This window comes from Chiloscyllium plagiosum, unplaced genomic scaffold (genome assembly GCF_037043375.1).
Source record: "Chiloscyllium plagiosum isolate Xiang-an unplaced genomic scaffold, Cpla_swu_hap1 HiC_scaffold_15, whole genome shotgun sequence".
Lineage (NCBI taxonomy): Eukaryota > Metazoa > Chordata > Chondrichthyes > Orectolobiformes > Hemiscylliidae > Chiloscyllium > Chiloscyllium plagiosum.
Genome location: NW_028270153.1, coordinates 2,250,491 through 2,268,881, shown reverse-complemented (window position 1 = coordinate 2,268,881; position 18,391 = coordinate 2,250,491).

The following is an 18,391-nucleotide window of genomic DNA, read 5'->3' as shown; positions in this document are numbered from 1 at the left end:
ATATGGACTTCAGTAAGGCATGGATAGGATAAATAGACAGTCTTTTCCCTGGGGTCGGTGAGTCCAGAACCAGAGGGCATAGGTTTAGGGTGAGGGGGGAAAGATATAAAAGAGACCTAAGGGGCAACTTTTTCACGCAGAGGGTGGTACGTGTATGGAATGAGCTGCCAGAGGATGAGGTGAAAGCTGGTACAATTGCAACATTTAAGAGGCATTTGGATGGGTATATGAATAGGAAGCATTTGGAGGGATATGGGCCGGGTGCTGGTAGGTGGGACTAGATTGGGTTGGGGTATCTGGACGGGTTGGACCGAAGGGTCTGTTTCCATGCTGTACATCTCTATGACCCTATGGTGGATCATGTTAAATAGCAGATCCCTTCTGATTAGTTGCAACAAGTGCAGTATTAACTGTAGGAGAAAGTGAGGGCTGCAGATGCTGGAGATCAGAGCTGAAAAATGTGTTGCTGGAAAAGCGCAGCAGGTCAGGCAGCATCAAAGGAACAGGAGAATCAGGAAGAAGGGCTTATGCCTGAAACGTCGATTCTCCTGCTCCTTTGATGCTGCCTGACCTGCTGCGCTTTTCCAGCAACACATTTTTCAGTCTTAACTGTAGCCAACTTCCAAAACTCTTGGAACAGTGTCCAAAATTAGATGTCATTCTGCAATTAGACAATATTGTCTGGATAATCTTGAATTGTTCAAACAATTACGGTGACAACTCAGTCTAGATTGTCAGTTGGGTTTGTTGTGGGGGCTGGAAACTACCTATTAACATGGAGGGCCATGAGGACACACTTTGAATCAACCTGATCAGAGATGTTATTACACACCTCTTGGCAGATTGGTCTTGATCCCAGGTCTTCTGGCTGACAGATCACTGCCCATTAGAGCGTTTAGGGTTCTGTAGAAATGACATGTATGCATTGCACCTATTACAGGTCAACAGCCGTGCACTGCTTCATTTCTGAGGGCAATGCCCTGACCAGAGTCAACCTGTTTGGTTTAAAATGTGAACAAGCCTGGAGGTTAACTCCTAATCAGCATTAATAGGGTGTGTTTACCCTGCCAATACCTCTTGCAATGAGAATCCACTTGTCAACTCATCAACACTCTCTTCCCACACAATGTAAATGTTGGTTTTCCCCTTGAATTAGTATTTCCTGCAAATTATCCTGATCAGTGCAAGATGAAAATCTTCAAGCAAATGTCTTTTTTCAGCAATACTGAATTTTTTACGATCAAACTATCTTCTTCAACAATTGATCTATACTTCTAATCTGCAACCACCAGTTCAGAATTAATATAATATTGATAGATGGTTACCAATGCATCTACTATCTATCAATGCATCTACTGTCTCAAGTTGTCTCTTAATTCTCTAAAGTTATGGTCAATAATTTTCACATGAATTTGTCAAGCTCCAGTGCCATCAGCACTTGCCCTTCACTCCTCCCTAGGACATCTTGACACCAAGAACAGCTACGTAAGAATCCTCCTCATTGACTACAGTTCAGCCTCCAACACTATTATCCCCTCGAGACTGATTACTGAGCTTAGTGATCTCGGGATTAAGCCCCAGTCTCTGCAACTGGATCCTCAGTTTCCTGACCCACAGGCCACAATCAGTGAAGATTGGGGACAATATTTCATCCTCACTAACACTCAACACTGGAGCCCCCCAGGGATGCATACTCAGTCCCCTACTGTACTCACTGTACACCCATGACTGCGTCGCCAAACACCAGACTAATACCATTTACAAGGTCGCTGATGACACCATCATAGTTGGTCAAATCCCAGATGACAATGAAACAGACTACATCAGGAGGTGGAAGACCTAGAAAAATGGTGCACTGAGAACAATCTCGCTCTCAATGCCGGCAAACCCAAGGAACTCATTATTGACTTTCAGCGGGATGGTACTCATGCCCCCCCTACACATTAACAGCACAGAGGTGGAACGAGTGGAGAGTGTCAAGCTCCTGGGAGTGGTCATCCACAACAAACTTTCTTAGACTCTTCACGTGGACACACTGGTTACAAAAGCCCAACAATGTCTCTTCTTCCTCAGGCAGCTGAGGAAATTTGGCATGACGGCGAATACCCTTGCCGACTTTTATAGGTGCACCAAGAGCATTGTGTATGGATGTATCACTATCTGGTATGGCAACTGTACCATTCAAGATCGGAGACGGTTACAGAGAGCGGGGAACTCAGCCCGGACAATCACAAAGGCCAACCTCCCATCTATAGAATCCATCTACCAGGCCCACTGTCAAGGAAAGGTCCCCAGCATTCTCAAAGATCCATCCCACCCTGGCAATGTTTTTCTACAACCTCTACCATCGGGGAGAAGGTACAGAAGCTTGGACACACGCAGCAGCCGGTTTCGTAACAGTTTCTACCCAACTGTTGTTAGAATGCGGAATGGCCTCACAAATTCTTAACATTCACCTGTACCTGAGTTTTTGTTTTTGCTGCTGTTTCCCTATTATCTACTATCTATGCTACTTAACTCTGTGATCAGCCTGTATTGCTCGCACAACAAAGTTTTTCACTGTGCCTCGGTACACGGGACAATAAATTCAATTCAATTCATTAATCTCTCCAATAATTGCTTTTACTAATACAAATGTTTTTCAGTTCCACACACTCATGAGACACTTGGATCTCAGTTATTTCAGGGAATTTCTTGTGAAGACATACACAGTACTTTGGGCTTTTCTGTCATTTCTCTACTTTCTGTTATAAATTCTTCTGTCTGCCTGTAATTGAATCACAATTGTCTTTAATAACGATTTTCTTTTTAAATACCTATAGATGCTTTTACAATTATTTTTTGTTTTTGCTACTTTATTCTCTGTTGGTTCTAAAGTTCTTCAATCTTCAAGTTTATAGCTCTTTTTGACATTTTTATAAGCCATCTCCTTTGTGATATGACCTCTAATTTCCATCTGCCATTGTGCACTGGCTTTTTCTGTTGGGTAGTTTAACCTTCAGTGAAGGTTTAGTTTTGAAAACAAGTTATTAGTTATTTAAATACTAGCTATTACCTTTCAACTGTCAAACTTTAAATGTATCTTCCAATCCATTGCAGCCAACTTCCTCCTTATCTTTACATCAGCCCTTATGTCGATTTAAGGTCCTGGATTCAGATTGAACTGTAAGAATTTTCAAACTTAATGGAAAATTCTGTCATGGTATGGTCTCTATTCCCTAAAGGTTCTTTTACAATAAGGTTACTCATTAACCCTTTCTCATTACATAAAACTAAATCTAAAATAGCCTGTGTCCTAGATGATCACCTGTCGTTCTTATTCCTGTACTTTAATAACACACACAGTGTACTCCAACCTTGGACTGGCCATTTCTCCTTCACCTCACTGACAGACTGAACCCTGTGACTTCCATTGACTACTAGACATTCCTTGTTCAATGTTTATTGCCCTTGCTGCTTGCCAACCTCGGTTGGATTTTAGTTTACATAAATGTTGCTCTCAGTGATCGTTAAGTTGCAGATTTCAGAGAATGCCGAGTACAATTGAAGTGCAAACCACTTCAGGGAGATCAGTTTTTCTTTCACTGACCCAATTTCACTTAACACTGACTGAGGCTTCATAAGGAGCCGCACCTCTTCCCTTTGTGGTATTACTGATTAAACCAGTCTTGTAAATGATATGTTATAACAGCAGTTTTATCATTACGATAGAGAAGGAAGTGCCAATGATTGCAGCATGTGGGATACTTTGAGCCACATGGAGCTGTAACATTAGGGGAAGTGTGCAGAGCTGCAATTGTTCACATTTACCAGTGAAGCAGACAGCAGGTTACTCATGTTCTAAAGCCTTAGTTACTCCTGATTCTTCTTTTTCTCTGGATTGGTATCCTACCTGTCACCCTCAATGTTCATTTCCCCCACTACTGACACAGTGTAGCAGCAGTGTATGTCATCTACAAGATGCATCGCAGTGTCTTGATAAGGCCTCTTGACAGCATCTTCCAAACACACGACCACTTACACCAAGAAGACATTGCAAGTTCCCCTCCAATCCATTCACCATCCTGACTTGGAAATATATTACTGTTACCTCAGTATTATTGGGTCAAAATCTTGGAACGTCCTGCCTAACAGCATTGCGAGTCTACCTATGGCACATGGACGGCAGCAGTTCAAGAAGGCAGCTCACCCCTACCTTGTCCATGACAATTTAGAATTGGTAGTAAATGCTGGCTAAGACAATAAGACTCTCATTCCCTGGATTTTTTTTTTTGATTTGCTTGTTCAGATCTTGATAAATTATGTTGAATGGTTCACTTGATCCTCAAGTATTTTTAACCCTTGATGAGCCATCTCCCTCTCTTCTACTCCTCTATTTACTGCCCTCAGAAATTAACCAGCAAGCTCACTCATTGTCACCTTCACAGCAAAGTGATCGAAGTCACATTGACATGGGTTGCTTTGGTTTCTGCCAGGCCTAGTCAGCACTTGACTTCATTAAAATCCAAATGTAAACAAAGTTTCTGAACTCTATTATGAAGGGAGATGGTTGTTGGAAATCAATCATTTCAGTCCCAGGAGATCGTCAGGCTATCCTTGTCCTTAGAATCTTCCAACTGCTTCATCAATGGCCTTTCCTCCATCATAAAGTCTGAAGTAAAGATGTTTACTAATGATTGCAGTGTTTGGTATCATTCTCCACTCTTCCAGTACTGAGGAGATCCATGTCCATATGCAAGAAATCTTCACCCACATTCTTCTTGCACTGATGAGTGGCAAGTAACATTCCTGCATATGCCTAATAATGACAATTGCCAATGACAGAATCCAACTTTGAATTCATTGCTGAAATCCCCCTCTAACAACAGCCTGAGGGTTACCATTGACAAGAAATGCACTGATATGCTATTGTAAGTACAATAATGGGCTGGGAATCCTGCAGCAAGAAGCTCACTTCCCAAAGCCTGTCCACCATCTACAAGACTCGAGGTAGGAGTGTGATGGAATACTCCCTACATTTCTAGATTAGTGCAGATCTAGATCTCGAGGCTCAACACAATCCAGTACAAAACAGCTGACTATTTGGCATCTCACCTGCCACCATACGTATTCACACTGTCTCCCACAGAGACACAGTAGCAGCAGCGTGTACTATCCAACGATGGTATCTTCCAAACCCATGACCACTCCTACATAGAGGCACAGGGCAGCAGAAGCCATGGAAATACCACCAAAACTCAGCAGGTCTGGTAGATTCTGGGGAAAGAAAGCAGAGAGTAGACGTAGAGTCGCTGGACTCAAAACGTTAACTGTGTTTTCTGTCCACAGAGGCCACCAGACCTGCTGATTTGCCCAACCATTTCTGTTTCTGTTTCATCTCTGGGATCCGCAGTTCTTTGTAAAAATAGTTTTATGGAAATCCAACCACCTGTAAATTCCCCTCCAAGCCACCCACCATCCTGACCTGAAACTATATCATTGTTCCTTCGGTGTTGCTGGGTCAAAATGCTGAAATTCCCTCTCTAAGGGCATTGTGGTGGCTCAGTCTGCAGTGGGTCAAGAGGCAGCTCAGCCCCACTTTCACAAGGGACAATTAGGGATGGGCACCAACCTCTAACCTTGCCAGTGACACTCTTGTCATGTAGAAGAATAATATCTATCTTCTCAAAGGCAGTTGGGACAGCCTCAGCAGCAAAGGCCAGATTCATGAGTGGATCTGCTATTCATCTCAGTTCCTTCATGGGATGATGCATTCCTCCTTCCCTGTGTGAGGACACTTCCTCCTGTATTACTTATGCTGATGTTAATGGCTTTGGTATTTATTTGTTCTGACCTTGCCTATCAACTTGGAAATGTGCACAATGTCTGCTCTGTTGAGCCAGTTCACAATTTTTGAGACATAGAATGCCTACAGTGCAGAGAGAGGCCATTCAGCCCATCAAGTCTGCACTGATCCCCAGCCCCTCACCTACACATCCCTGGACACTGGACGATTTAGCATAGCCAATGCACCTAACCTGCTCATCTTTAGCCTGTGGGAGGAAACCCACGCAGACACGGGGAGAACATGCAAACTCCACACAGACAGTCATCCAAGGCTGGCATCAAACCTGGGTCCCTGGTGCTGGAATGCAGCAGTGCTAACCACTCGACCACATCTTGCCCATCTCTTTGTTTTCTTGATTAGCCTTTTCTCATTTTATGAAATCACTCCTATAACTCAAATTGTGAACATTATCCAACTTGTTTATATCCTTTTAATAGCCTAGAATCCACCAGTACGTGTTGGTCAATCCAAGGTTCTGTGTAAGTTGGCTGTCTCTGCTTTCCATTCTCATTGAAGATTGTGAAGTGCAGTTCCAGTGTGTAGGTTATTTCGGGTCATTGAATCTATCTGTCAAGCTCACAGTTACCACCATATTCATCGAAGAAATCAGTCGACCACAAGAAGCTTCAAGTGGTTTAAGAAATAATTTGTGATCAAGAAACAACAAGCTCTTGTCAGTAAAGTCCATCAGAGATGTTTTAATTGTAACACCAGGTTATTTCTAAACTTACAAGTAATTAGCAGTGGTCAGGACAAGCTGGAGCTGGGGGAGGGAGGTGGTGTGATGTGAGATCTAATCCTGTCCACATGCTCCTGCCTACATTGAAATCTGCAGGAGGCGTTGCTTAGACATGTGTCAGCACAGGGACAGGCCTTTGGTCAATATTTTGCTTCTATTTTTGTCACTGTTTAGAGTTAGACTTGCTGCACAGCTTCAGTCACAGCCAGTATGTTATTCCTCGACTCAATGGCCAGTTTGCACAATGATGTTTGACTTCTGTCTCAAAGTGAACCTCACTTACTGAGCCAGAGGCTAAAGGATACCAAGGGATGTGAAGGGTGGACTCTGAGATTCAGATGTATGTTTGCAGGGAGTCCCATTCAGGGGCTGTTAGAGTGATGTTGCTGCTGGAACTGATTGGGGAGGGGAAGGGAATTGTCCCTCTGATCTTTGGAGTTGGCAGGCAGACTGACAAGGAAATGAAACCCAACATCTGTCTGCATCTGGTGTACTATGACCTACAAATGAGTGTTTCTGATTGATTTGAAACTTTTTTACCTGGAAAGTATTGAATGTACTCCCATGGGATGTGGTTGAGGCTAAAAGCATGGAGACATTTAAAGAGATGTTAAATTAAAAACGCAAGTGGGACAGGAATAGTAGAAGATACTGTTGGGGTGGGATAATGTTGGTGTAGGGTGGTGATGTCTCACACCATAAATACCAACATTAGCCTGTTAGGCTGAATGGTCTGCATCTGCCTTATAGAGCCATGCTTCTATGTTCGAATAATATTCACACATGGAAATGCTGCATCTAGTAGTAGATTATTAATTCAGTACTATCTCCATCTGGTGTCTCCTCAGTCCTCTCTCTTCTAGAGAAAAGAGACCCAGCTAATTTGATCTTCCCTATTTATTGTAACATCTCTGTTCTTGGAATATCATTATGAACCTCTTTCACCTGCAGTGGCTCCATATCCTTTACATCAGATGGAACTCCCCAGTACCACATTCCAAATGATTTGTAAAAGTATTCTTAATTCAAGTGCTTCTTTGTAGAGCTGGAATTTCTGACTGGGTGATGAGACTGAGCCAAGTGCAGTCTTGGACCTAGCCATCAGAACAAGTGACCAACTTCAGAGAGGATGAGTTGTGAGCAAGACAGTGACCACAACACAGGGTTAGATCCCAGGAAGAGATCTCACATCCCAGTGCATTGTGACATTGCACTCTCTCTTGTGCTGAATCAGTGAGGAGTGAGAGCTCTGTGCAGCTCTGAGGTACAACATGGCCCCACCTGGGATGGGAACAGGCTTATGCCCGAAACGTCGATTCTCCTGTTCCCTGGATGCTGCCTGACCTGCTGCGCTTTTCCAGCAACACATTTCCAGCTCTGATCTCCAGCATCTGCAGACCTCACTTTCTCCGCACCTGGGATGGTCCCACCTTGGAGATTTAACAGAAAGTTATGTTTGATGCTACTAAACTTCAAAATGTTTCCAATCCATTATCAAAAATTAAAATATACTGGGAGAACAAAAATGCAAAGTGTTGCTGATTGTTGCTATGTTCCCTTTAGTGAGAATTACACAGAACGTACAGAAAAGCCATTGTACACAACTGCCTTTTGTTTCCCCTGTCTTTGATCATCTAATCGTTATTCAGGAATTAGTAAGAAGTTGCATAGGAAGTGAAAATGGACTGGTTTATGAAAAAGGGAATCATTTGACAAGGTTTTTGGAATTCTTTGAGGATATGATAAGCAGGCTGGTAAAGAGGAACAGGTAGATTAATGTGTTTGCATTTTCCAAAAGCCTTAATTAAGATGTCACACAAAATGAGAGTTCATGATGTCAGGATAATTATTCAGATTCGGGATATACGGATTATTTTCAGATTGGCAAACTAATCGATGGAACGCCATAGGGATTGATGGTGGGATCTCGATTATTTCAAATGGAATGGTTTACCTCAATAAAGGGACTACAGGTATTACAACAAAAACAATGTAACCAGGAACTCCAGCTGCTGCAGATATAAAGCAAGACAGAACAGAAATTGCTGGAAACATTCAGCAGCTCTGGCACTCGAAGTGTTAACTTTCTTTTCACTCCCCACATGCTGCAGGACCTGCTGAGTTCCTCCAATTATTTCTATTTTCCTTTGTATTGTAATCAAGCCTCTGACAACAAAATGACACCAAAATGTGTTATGAAGATACAAAGAGTCTAAAAGGATAGAGATAGTTTTTAACAAGAGAACAGAAATTTGGAAAATGGGATATAACATGGGCTATCAACCTTGACAGGATGAATGGAGAAACAGAATATTTTTGAAGTGGAGAGATAATGTATTGTGCTGGAGAAGAGAGAGTTCTCTGATTCCTTGTAACTGAATCACCAAAGGATAATGAGCAGGGGAGGTAATGTGGGGGAGACAATGGCTTAGTGGGATTAGCACTTGACTATTAGTCCAAGTAATGTTCACAGCAAGTGTTTTAAAAGTCAAATAGAATGTTGGCCTTTAACACAAGGGGCAGCACGGTGGCACAGTGGTTAGCACTGCTGCCTCACAGCGCCAGAGACCCGGGTTCAATTCCCGCCTCAGGCGACTGACTGTGTGGAGTTTGCACGTTCTCCCCGTGTCTGCGTGGGTTTCCTCCGGGTGCTCCGGTTTCCTCCCACAGTCCAAAGATGTGCAGGTCAGGTGAATTGGCCATGCTAAATTGCCCGTAGTGTTAGGTAAGGGGTAAATGTAGGGGTATGGGTGGGTTGCGCTTCGGCGGGGCAGTGTGGACTTGTTGGGCCGAAATGCCTGTTTCCACACTGTAAGTAATCTAATCTAATCTAATCTAACAAGGGAATTGAAATATAACTTTAGAGAAGTTAGCGAGTTTTGAGAAGCTTTGTAGCTCAGGTTGGGGTTCTGGATGTAGGTTTCTGGAAGGTTCATTTTCAGATATTTCGTCACCATATTAGGTAGCAATTTCAGTAAGCCTCCGAATGAAGCATTGGTGGTGTAGCCCACTTTCTATTTATATGTTTGAGTTTCCTTGGGTTGGTGATGTCATTTCCTGTGGTGACATCATTTCCTATGGTGATGTCATTTACTGTTTTTTTTCTCAAGAGGTGGTAAATGGGATCCAAGTCAATGTGTTTGTTGTCAGAGTTCCCTTTGGAATGCCATGCTTCTAGGAATTCTCTGTTTAGCTTGTCCTAGGATGAATGTGTTGTCCCAGTCAAAGTGGTGTCCTTCCTCATCCGTATGTAAGGAAACTAGTGCGTCTGAGAATTTGTAGGAAATGACATCACATAGGAAATGATGTCACCGTAGGAAATGACATCATCATAGGAAATGACATCACCAACCCAATGAAACTCAAAATTATAAATAGAAAGCGGGCTACACCACCAGTGCTTCATTCAGAGGCTCACTGAAGATGTTACCTCGTACAGTGACAAAACGTCTGAAAATGAACCTTCCAGCTCAGTGAGAAAACCTACATTCAATGAGAGAAGTCTTGCTGCAACAGTACAGAGCATTGGTGAGATTGCACCTTTCATGCAGTGTACACGGGAAACAATGGCCTAGTGGGATTACCACTGGGATGGATACATTCAGAGAGTCATACGATGAAAGATCACTCTAACAATGACAGGTTGTGAAGGTTGAGCCAAGACTTATTGGAGCTCTGAAAAATGGTCACTGGACCCAAAAGGTTAACTCTGCTTTCTCTCCACAGATGGTCCCAGCTCTGCTGAGTTTTTCCAGCAATTTCTGTTTTTGTTTCTGATCTCCAGCATCTACAGTTCTTTCGTTTGTTTTGTTATGGGTGATGATGTCTTGGATTGCTACGAGGAATGCCTCTCCACCACATTTTAGTACAACTGGTCAGAGTCCGGGAATACTGCGGCAAGTAACTCATCTCCTGACTCCGCAAAGACCCTCCACCATCCACAAGGTACAAGTCAGGGGTGTGATGGAATACTCCCCACTTGCCCTGGATGAGGGCAGCTCCAACAACACTCAAGAAGCTCGACACCATCCAGGACAAAGCAGCCCACTTCATCTGCACCATATCCACAGGCATCCACTCCCTCCACCATTGACACTCAGTAGCAGAAGTGTGTACTATCTACAGAATTCACCAAAGCTACTGAGACAGCACCTTCCAAACCCATGGCCACTTCCATCCAGAAAAACAAGGGCAGCAGATACATAGGAACATCAACTCCTGCAAGTTCCTCTCCAAGCCACTCACTATCGTGACTTGGGAATATATTGCTGTTCCTTCACTGTCACTGGGTCAAAATCCTGGAATTCCCTCCCTAAGGGCAATGTGGGTCTACATGGACTTCAGAGGTTCAAGAAGGCAACTCACTCCCACCTTCTCAAGTCCCATGAGGGATAAGCTGTCAATTCTAGCTCAGCCAGTGACACCCACATCCCATAAGTAAATGAAGAAAAATTCCATCTGTGCTCAAGGTCATGTTGTTCCTTGGCTGTACAATTGCTTTTTTGACCTCCCCTGCACAGCGATGGCGATGGGTAGAGTGTTTGTAGCATGGTGACAGGAACACTGTGCTGAAGGTTGTTTCCTGGTTGAGGAGGTCCTCAGGGTGCTCTGTCCAGTGGGCATTGACAGCCTCTTGGTCTTTAATGAGTGACTCTGTCATGGTCTCTCAGTGGAGCAGGTCCCTGGGTCACTCAGACTGTAGATGGCTTTGGTTGAGCTGAAGAAGATGTGCTTGTTCTGGTTGTGGGTGAGTTACTGACTCTCCTGTGCTTTCTCCATCTACCATCTCCTCTCTCTCTCAGCTTTAGTCACCTGTCGGCTTGTGTCCTCTTGCTGCCAGTTCAGGAATACCTTGAACACCTGGATCTCCAGATGGTTCTCAGTGTCAGTGTCTCCTGGTTGAGAAGCCATGTCTGCACACAGGCACTGACTAGGATGGCTCTGAGGCTGAGCTCATGCTCACCACGGGGATGAATCTGTTGGAGTTTGTTTTCCCAATGCTTTCCTTTGTCTAAATCACCTTTCCAGAGGTTTCCCTCCCTCCTAACTGTGGCACTGAAGTCACTGAGGAAAATCAATATGTCCCCTCGGGGCTGCAGTACAGCAATCAGTTGAGACTGGTGTAGAATTCGTCTTTTGTCTTGACTTTGTGTGTAGGGCAGTGGGGTAGGCACTGATGACGGTGATGAACTGCTTCTGGGTCAGGCTGAGCTGCAGGGTCTTGAGGCACTCAGCCCACAGCGGGAATCGATCTGACAGCCGGTTTATTTCTTATAGTGACACTGGCCCCATGGAGGCAGGTGTTGATCATATCTTTTGATAAAACAAGCAAGAGTTATCAATGGGGCAAGGGCAATTATAATACAATTAGGCAAGACTTAGGAGGCATAGAATGGGGTAGCAAAATGCAGGGGATGCAGACAATGGAAATGTGAAGCTGGTTTAAGGAACAGATATTGCGTGTCCTTGATAGAATTGTCCCTGTCAGGCAGGAAGGAAGTGATAAGGTAAGGGAACCGTGGTTTACTACAGAAATTTTAACTCTTGTTAAGCGGAAGGTGTTGATGATGAAGACGAGATAGTTCAGATGATGCGATGGAGAGTTACAGATTTGCTAGGAAAGATTTAAAGAGAAAGTTAAGAAGAGCAAGGTGAGGACACGAGCAGTCTTTAGCAATTGAATAAAGGAGAACCCTAAAGCTTTCTATCGGTATGTGAGGAATAAAAGGGTGACTAGGGTAGGAATAGGGCCAGTCAGAGACAGAAGTGGGAAAGAGAGTGTGGACCCTGTGGAGATCGGAGAGGTGCTAAACGAACATTTCTCATCGGTTTCCACTCAGGAAAAGGAGATTATTGTAGAGGAGACGAATGAGGTACGAGATATTAGACTGGAAAGGATCGAGGTTAGTTACAAACAGGTGTTATCAATTCTAGAAGGAGTGAAGGTAGACAAGTCCCCTGGGCTGGATAGAATTTATCCAAGGATTCTCTGGGAAGCTAGGGAGGAGATGTTGGAGCCTTTGGCTTTGATCTTTGAGTCGTCATTGTCTACAGGACTGGGAGATTGCAAATGTTGTGCCCTTGTTCAAGAAGGACAGTAGAGATGACCCAGGTAATTATAGACCTATGAACCTTATGTCTGTTGTAGGAAAAGTTTTGGAAAGGATTATAAGAGATAAGATTTATAATCATATAGCAAGCAACAATTTGATTTCAGATAGTCAATATGGTTTCGTCAAGGGCAGGTCGTGTCTCACAAACCTCATTGAATTTTTTGAGGAGGTGACCAAGAATGTAGATGAGGGTAGGGCAGTTGACGTGGTATACATGGACTTCAGTAAAGCCTTTGATAAGGTTCCATACGGTAGGCTGTTGGAGAAAATGCAGAGGCATGGGATTGAGGGTGATTTAGCAGTTTGGATTAGAAACTGGCTTTCTGAAAGAAGGCAGCGAGTGGTGGTTGATAAAAATATTTAGCCTGGAGTCTGGTTACTAGTGGTGTGCCACAAGGATCTGTTTTGGGACCACTGCTGTTTGTCATTTTTATAAATGACTTAGACACAGGCATAGGTGGATGGGCTAGTACATTTGCAGATGACACTAAAGTCGGTGGAGTGGTGGACAGTGTGGAAGAATGTTGCAGGTTGGGCTGAGAGGTGACAAATGGAGTTCAATGCAGCTAAATGTGAGGTGATGCACTTTGGGAAGAATAACAGGAAGGCAGAGTACTGGGTCAGTGGAAAGATTCTTGGTAGTGTGGATGTGCAGAGGGATCTTGGAGTCCATGTACATAGATCCCTGAAAGTTGCCTCCCAGGTGGATAGTGCTGTGAAGAAGGCCTACGGTGTGTTAGGTTTCATTGGTAGAGGGATTGAGTTCCGGAGCCGCAATATCATGCTGCAACTATACAAAACGCTAGTGTAGCCACACTTGGAATATTGTTACAGTTCTGGTCCCCATATTTTGGGAAGGATGTGGAAGCATTGGGAAAGGTGCAGAGGAGATTTACCAGGATGTTGCCTGGTCTGGAGGGAAGGTCTTATGAGGAAGGGCTGAGTGACTTGGGTCTGTTCTCATTGGAGAGAAGGCTAAGAGGGGATTTGATAGAGACATACAAGATGATCAGCGGATTAATTAGGGTAGACAGTGAAAGTCTTTTTCCTAGGATGATGACGTCAGCTTGTACGAGGGGCATAGCTACAAGTTGAGGGGTGATAGATTTAAGACAGATCTCAGAGGCAGGTTCTTTACTCAGAGAGTGGTAAGGGCATGAAATGTCCTGCCTGCTAATGTAGTTAACTCAGCCACATTAGGGAGATTTAAACAATCCTTAGCTAAGCACATGGATGATTTTGGGATAGTGTAGGGGGACAAGCTGAGAATAGTCCACAGGCCGGCGCAACATTGAGGGCCAAAGGGCCTGTTCTGCGCTGTATTGTTCTATGTTCTATGTTCTAATCTAATGGGTATGGGCTAAATGCAGGTATACTGAGTTAGGCCACAGATCGGCCATGATCTCATTGAATGATGGAACAGGCTGGATGGGCTGATTGGCCTACTCCTATTCCTATGGTTTACCTTTTCAGAAGAAGGTGTAATCATCACTTTATTCTTTAAGTTGGCCTTTTTCTGCCAGTTGTGTCTTGCTCATGGAGACTATGTCGGTATTGTAGCCCTGGAGTTTCTAGCTAAGGACAGCAGTGCAATGTTCAGGCCTATTGTTGGTGCTGTTGTCTATAAAGGGCCTGATGTTCCAGGTCCCGAAATGCATTTGGGTTGGTGTGGTGTGGAGTGGTGCTTGTGCACCTGAGAGGTACAATCAGGAGTGTGATGGAATAGTCCCCACCTGCCTGGATGGGGGCAGCTCCAACAACACTCAAGAAGCTCAACACTATCCAGGAGAAAGCAGCCCCCACTTGGCTGATACCCCAATCACCACATTCAGCATTCACCCCCTTCCCCACAATAGTGTGTACCAACTAGAATATACATTGCAGTAACTCACCAAGGCTCCATTGACATCACCCTTCACCACCTAGAAGTCCAAGAGACACAGGAAACACCACTACCTACAAGTGTGCTTGTTGTGATCCCAGTGATGGCGAGGTAATGGCGTCATGGTATTATTGCTGGCTTGTTCATCCAGAGACCTGGGTTTGAATCTTCCCCAGATGGTGAAATGTTAATTCAATTTTTAAAAATCTGGAATTGGGGGGAATCTAATGATGACCATGAAACCATTGTCCATTGTAAGAAACACTTATCTGGGTCACTAATGTCCTTTAGGGAAGGAAACTGCCATCTTTTCCTGGTCTGGCCCACATGTGACTCCAGACCCACAGCAATGTGGGTGGCTCTTAACTGCCCCTTGGGCAATAAATGCTGGCCTGGCCAGAGATGCCCTTATCCCAGGAATGAATTTAAAAAGCAGCTGTTTTTATTACTGGTTAAGTTAGATTCTGGGCTGATATCTGGCTTGATAGATCAAATTTTAAGACTTTGTTTTAACAAAATGGTCTCTTGCTAAAATATAAGCATACAATGCTGCTGATTTTGCTTTTAGCAATAAAATAGAAGTTAGTTGAATAAAGAGGGCAATGTTGGTACAATAGCAGTGTCCCATCTGCTCTAGAGATGTGTCATAAACCTCTCAGACCAGCTCCTTGTGTCGTACCCAAACAGCATTCTCTGTACAGTACTCACACCCATGTCCTGTCTGCAACATCTCTGTAGGTTTAACTTGGAGACTAGAATGTCAGATAGCTTCTTCATGGAGCTATTGTACATCTGAGCTTAAACATACCCTTCTTTAAGTAACCATTTTAGGGTTTTATCCCAATACTTCTGCTCTGAGATTAACACTACCTTTTCACGGTAACCTAGTTTAACTATATCCTTCCCTTCTCAGGAATGCTGGGAGAGACAAGCGTCTTCGTCCTTCACAGGATTGCTCAAAACACAAAGTAAAACTCAAAAATGTCTTTCTCTAAGTCCTTAAACTTAAAAAATAAACTCCAGGCTTAAACTGGGGTTTGTTTATTGTGTTCAGTCATAAAGCCCTGCCTGTCATAAAGCACAAATACAGCATTTTAAAGCTAAGCCTCAAAAACTTTTAACTGATTCACACTGTGACTATAAAAATACTTAACATATTACTTATTAACTCCAGACATTCAAAAAACCCGTTTTGAACTAACTTAAAATCCCAAACTTACAATAAATGATATTATGGATATAAAAGTCACAGTCTGTGTCACAGTGTCTCAGCCCCTAACCTCAGTGTCGCTGGGTCAAAATCCTGGAATTCCCTCCCTAACCAGATTTTGTGTGTACCTACAGCACAGGGACTGTAGCAATTCAAGAAATCTACTCACAATGGACAAGTTCTGGTCCAGCCAGTGACGTCCACATCTCCTGAACAAATAAATGTAAAAAAATGTATTTGAATTGTGATGAATAAAAATGTTTCGATGTGGGACAAGTGCAGAGTCTGTCATTCAGTTTTACTGCAGGTTAAACACACACACAGTATGTGTGCAGGCTGGAAACTAACTGAGCGTACAATATCATTGACCTCATCATCAGCCTGACCATGAGCACCATGAGACAATCTGGGTCCTTCCTGCTGTAACAACGTTCTCGATCAGCTCGCCATGGTGGGGGGTCAGAATCTGAGCTGCTGCAAGCACGAGCCAAATACTGTAGGATCTCAGCGCAGGGGAGGGAGCCTGTTATGGTCAGATAGCAAGGTCCAATAAACAGTAAGGAAGTCATGACCAGATTCTGTTTTGAGGTGTTCCTTTAGGGCAGTTGAGTAGAAGTTTAAAGGGTAGGAGAACTTTGCAAATTTAAGGAGAGAGAGCAGGGGCAGGTGCTATAATTGGGTAGTTCTTTCAAAATGCTGGTGTAAGCCTCTCTCTCAGCTGCATGGGTGATATAATGACACTTGGGTTTGTGTTCCCACTGCACTGTAACAGTGGCAATGGGATCTTTAACATTCGCCAGGGAGAGCACACAAACCTCAGGTTAATGTCTCCTTTGAAAGACTGAACCTCTGACTGTTGTCCAGCCTCAGTAAAAGCTGATCTGAGAAGGATGAGAGAATGGAAGGGGTTAGTGTAACCATGGGGTTAGGTAAGGAACAGGCTGTAGATCAGCCCTGGGAATCTCTGTTTGAGGGGAGATAATGGTGGCATGTTATTTTCCCTCGGAGTGGGACCATTCGGCGCAGCCACTTTGGTGCAAGCAATTCGGCCGGCCGGTTTGGTGCAGACCCATTTCGGCACAGAGCTGTTTTGTAGTTATTAAACTAATATTATTAAAATTATTAAAATATATTAAAATAAAACATATTAATAAACAAGTTATTAAAATAAAATAAAACCCGTTAAAATGCCATCAACAATTTTGTATTTGCCTTATTTCTTTCATTTTTATTTTCTTTTTAACATTTTTACTGAAGAGGATAAACATTATTTTTCTTTTTATTGCTTTCATTAATGTTTGTAAGTAAGCCTGAAAAGGAATAAATAAGAGCTGGGCCGAATCGCTCACGCCGAAATGGGTCTGCGCCGAATGGTCCTACATACATTTTCACTGGGTGAGGGATCCAGAGATTCAGGGAATGTTCTGGGAATCCACATTTGAACTTTAAATATCACCATGGCAACACATGGAACTTTGTTTCAACAGCAAAGCTTGGATTTAGACTCTAGTGATTGCTATGAAATTATTGCTGCCAACATTGGGAGAGCTGTCTCACAGACTCGTCAAGCACCAGCCTGACACAGTCATACTCACAGAATCATACCTTACCGACAATGTCCCAGACCCCACCATCACCATCCCTGGATATGTCCTGACCCATCAGTATTTCAATGTCCACCACTAAGAGTGGCTCGGCAGCAGTACCACTGATCGAGCTGGTCAGGTCCGAAAGGATATAGCCGCTAGACTGGGTCTGCGTCAGGTGGTGAGGGAACCAACACGAGGGAGAAACAGACCTGACCCCATCCTTACCAATCTGTCAGCTGCAGATGTATCTGTCCATGACAGTATCAGTAAGAGTGACCGCCGCACAGTCCTTATGGAGACAAAGTCCCACCTTCACACTGAGAATACCCTCTATCGTGTTGTGTGGCAGTGCGTGCTCAATGGGACCAACTTCAAACAGACCTAGCAACTCCAGACTGGGCATCCATGAGGTGCTGTGGGCCATCAGCAGCAGCAGGGCTGTACTCCAGCACAATCTGTAACCTCATGGCCCGGCATATCCCCCACTCAACCATTACCATCAGGCCAGAGGATCGACCCTGGTTCAATAGAGCATGCAGGAGGGGGTATCAGGAGCAGCACCAGGAATACTTAAAAATAGGTGTCAGCTCAATGAAGCAACGCCACAGGATTACTTGCATGCCAAATGACATAAGCAACAAGTGATAGAACTAAGCTAATAATGGGGAAGTACAACTCATCAAATCATATGATAGGGCTGAAGCATTCATGACCATCTTCAGCCACAAGAACTGCGTCAAACTCCTAGAATATCCTCCCCAAGTGCATTGTGGGTTAACCGATAGCACAGAGACTGCAGTGGTTTAAGATGGCAGCTCACCCCCACCTTCTCAAGGGGCAACTAGGGATGGGCAATAAACATTGGCCCAACCAGATACACTAATATACTACGTATAATGTAATACTGATTTTGTTCCTGATTTTCAGCATCTGCAGTTCTTGCAGTTATTTAGTGTTTAACTAATTGCCACATCTCTCCCAGGTATTCCCACCTTGAAAAAGTTCTGCTTCTCTCTTCGACCGGATTTCCA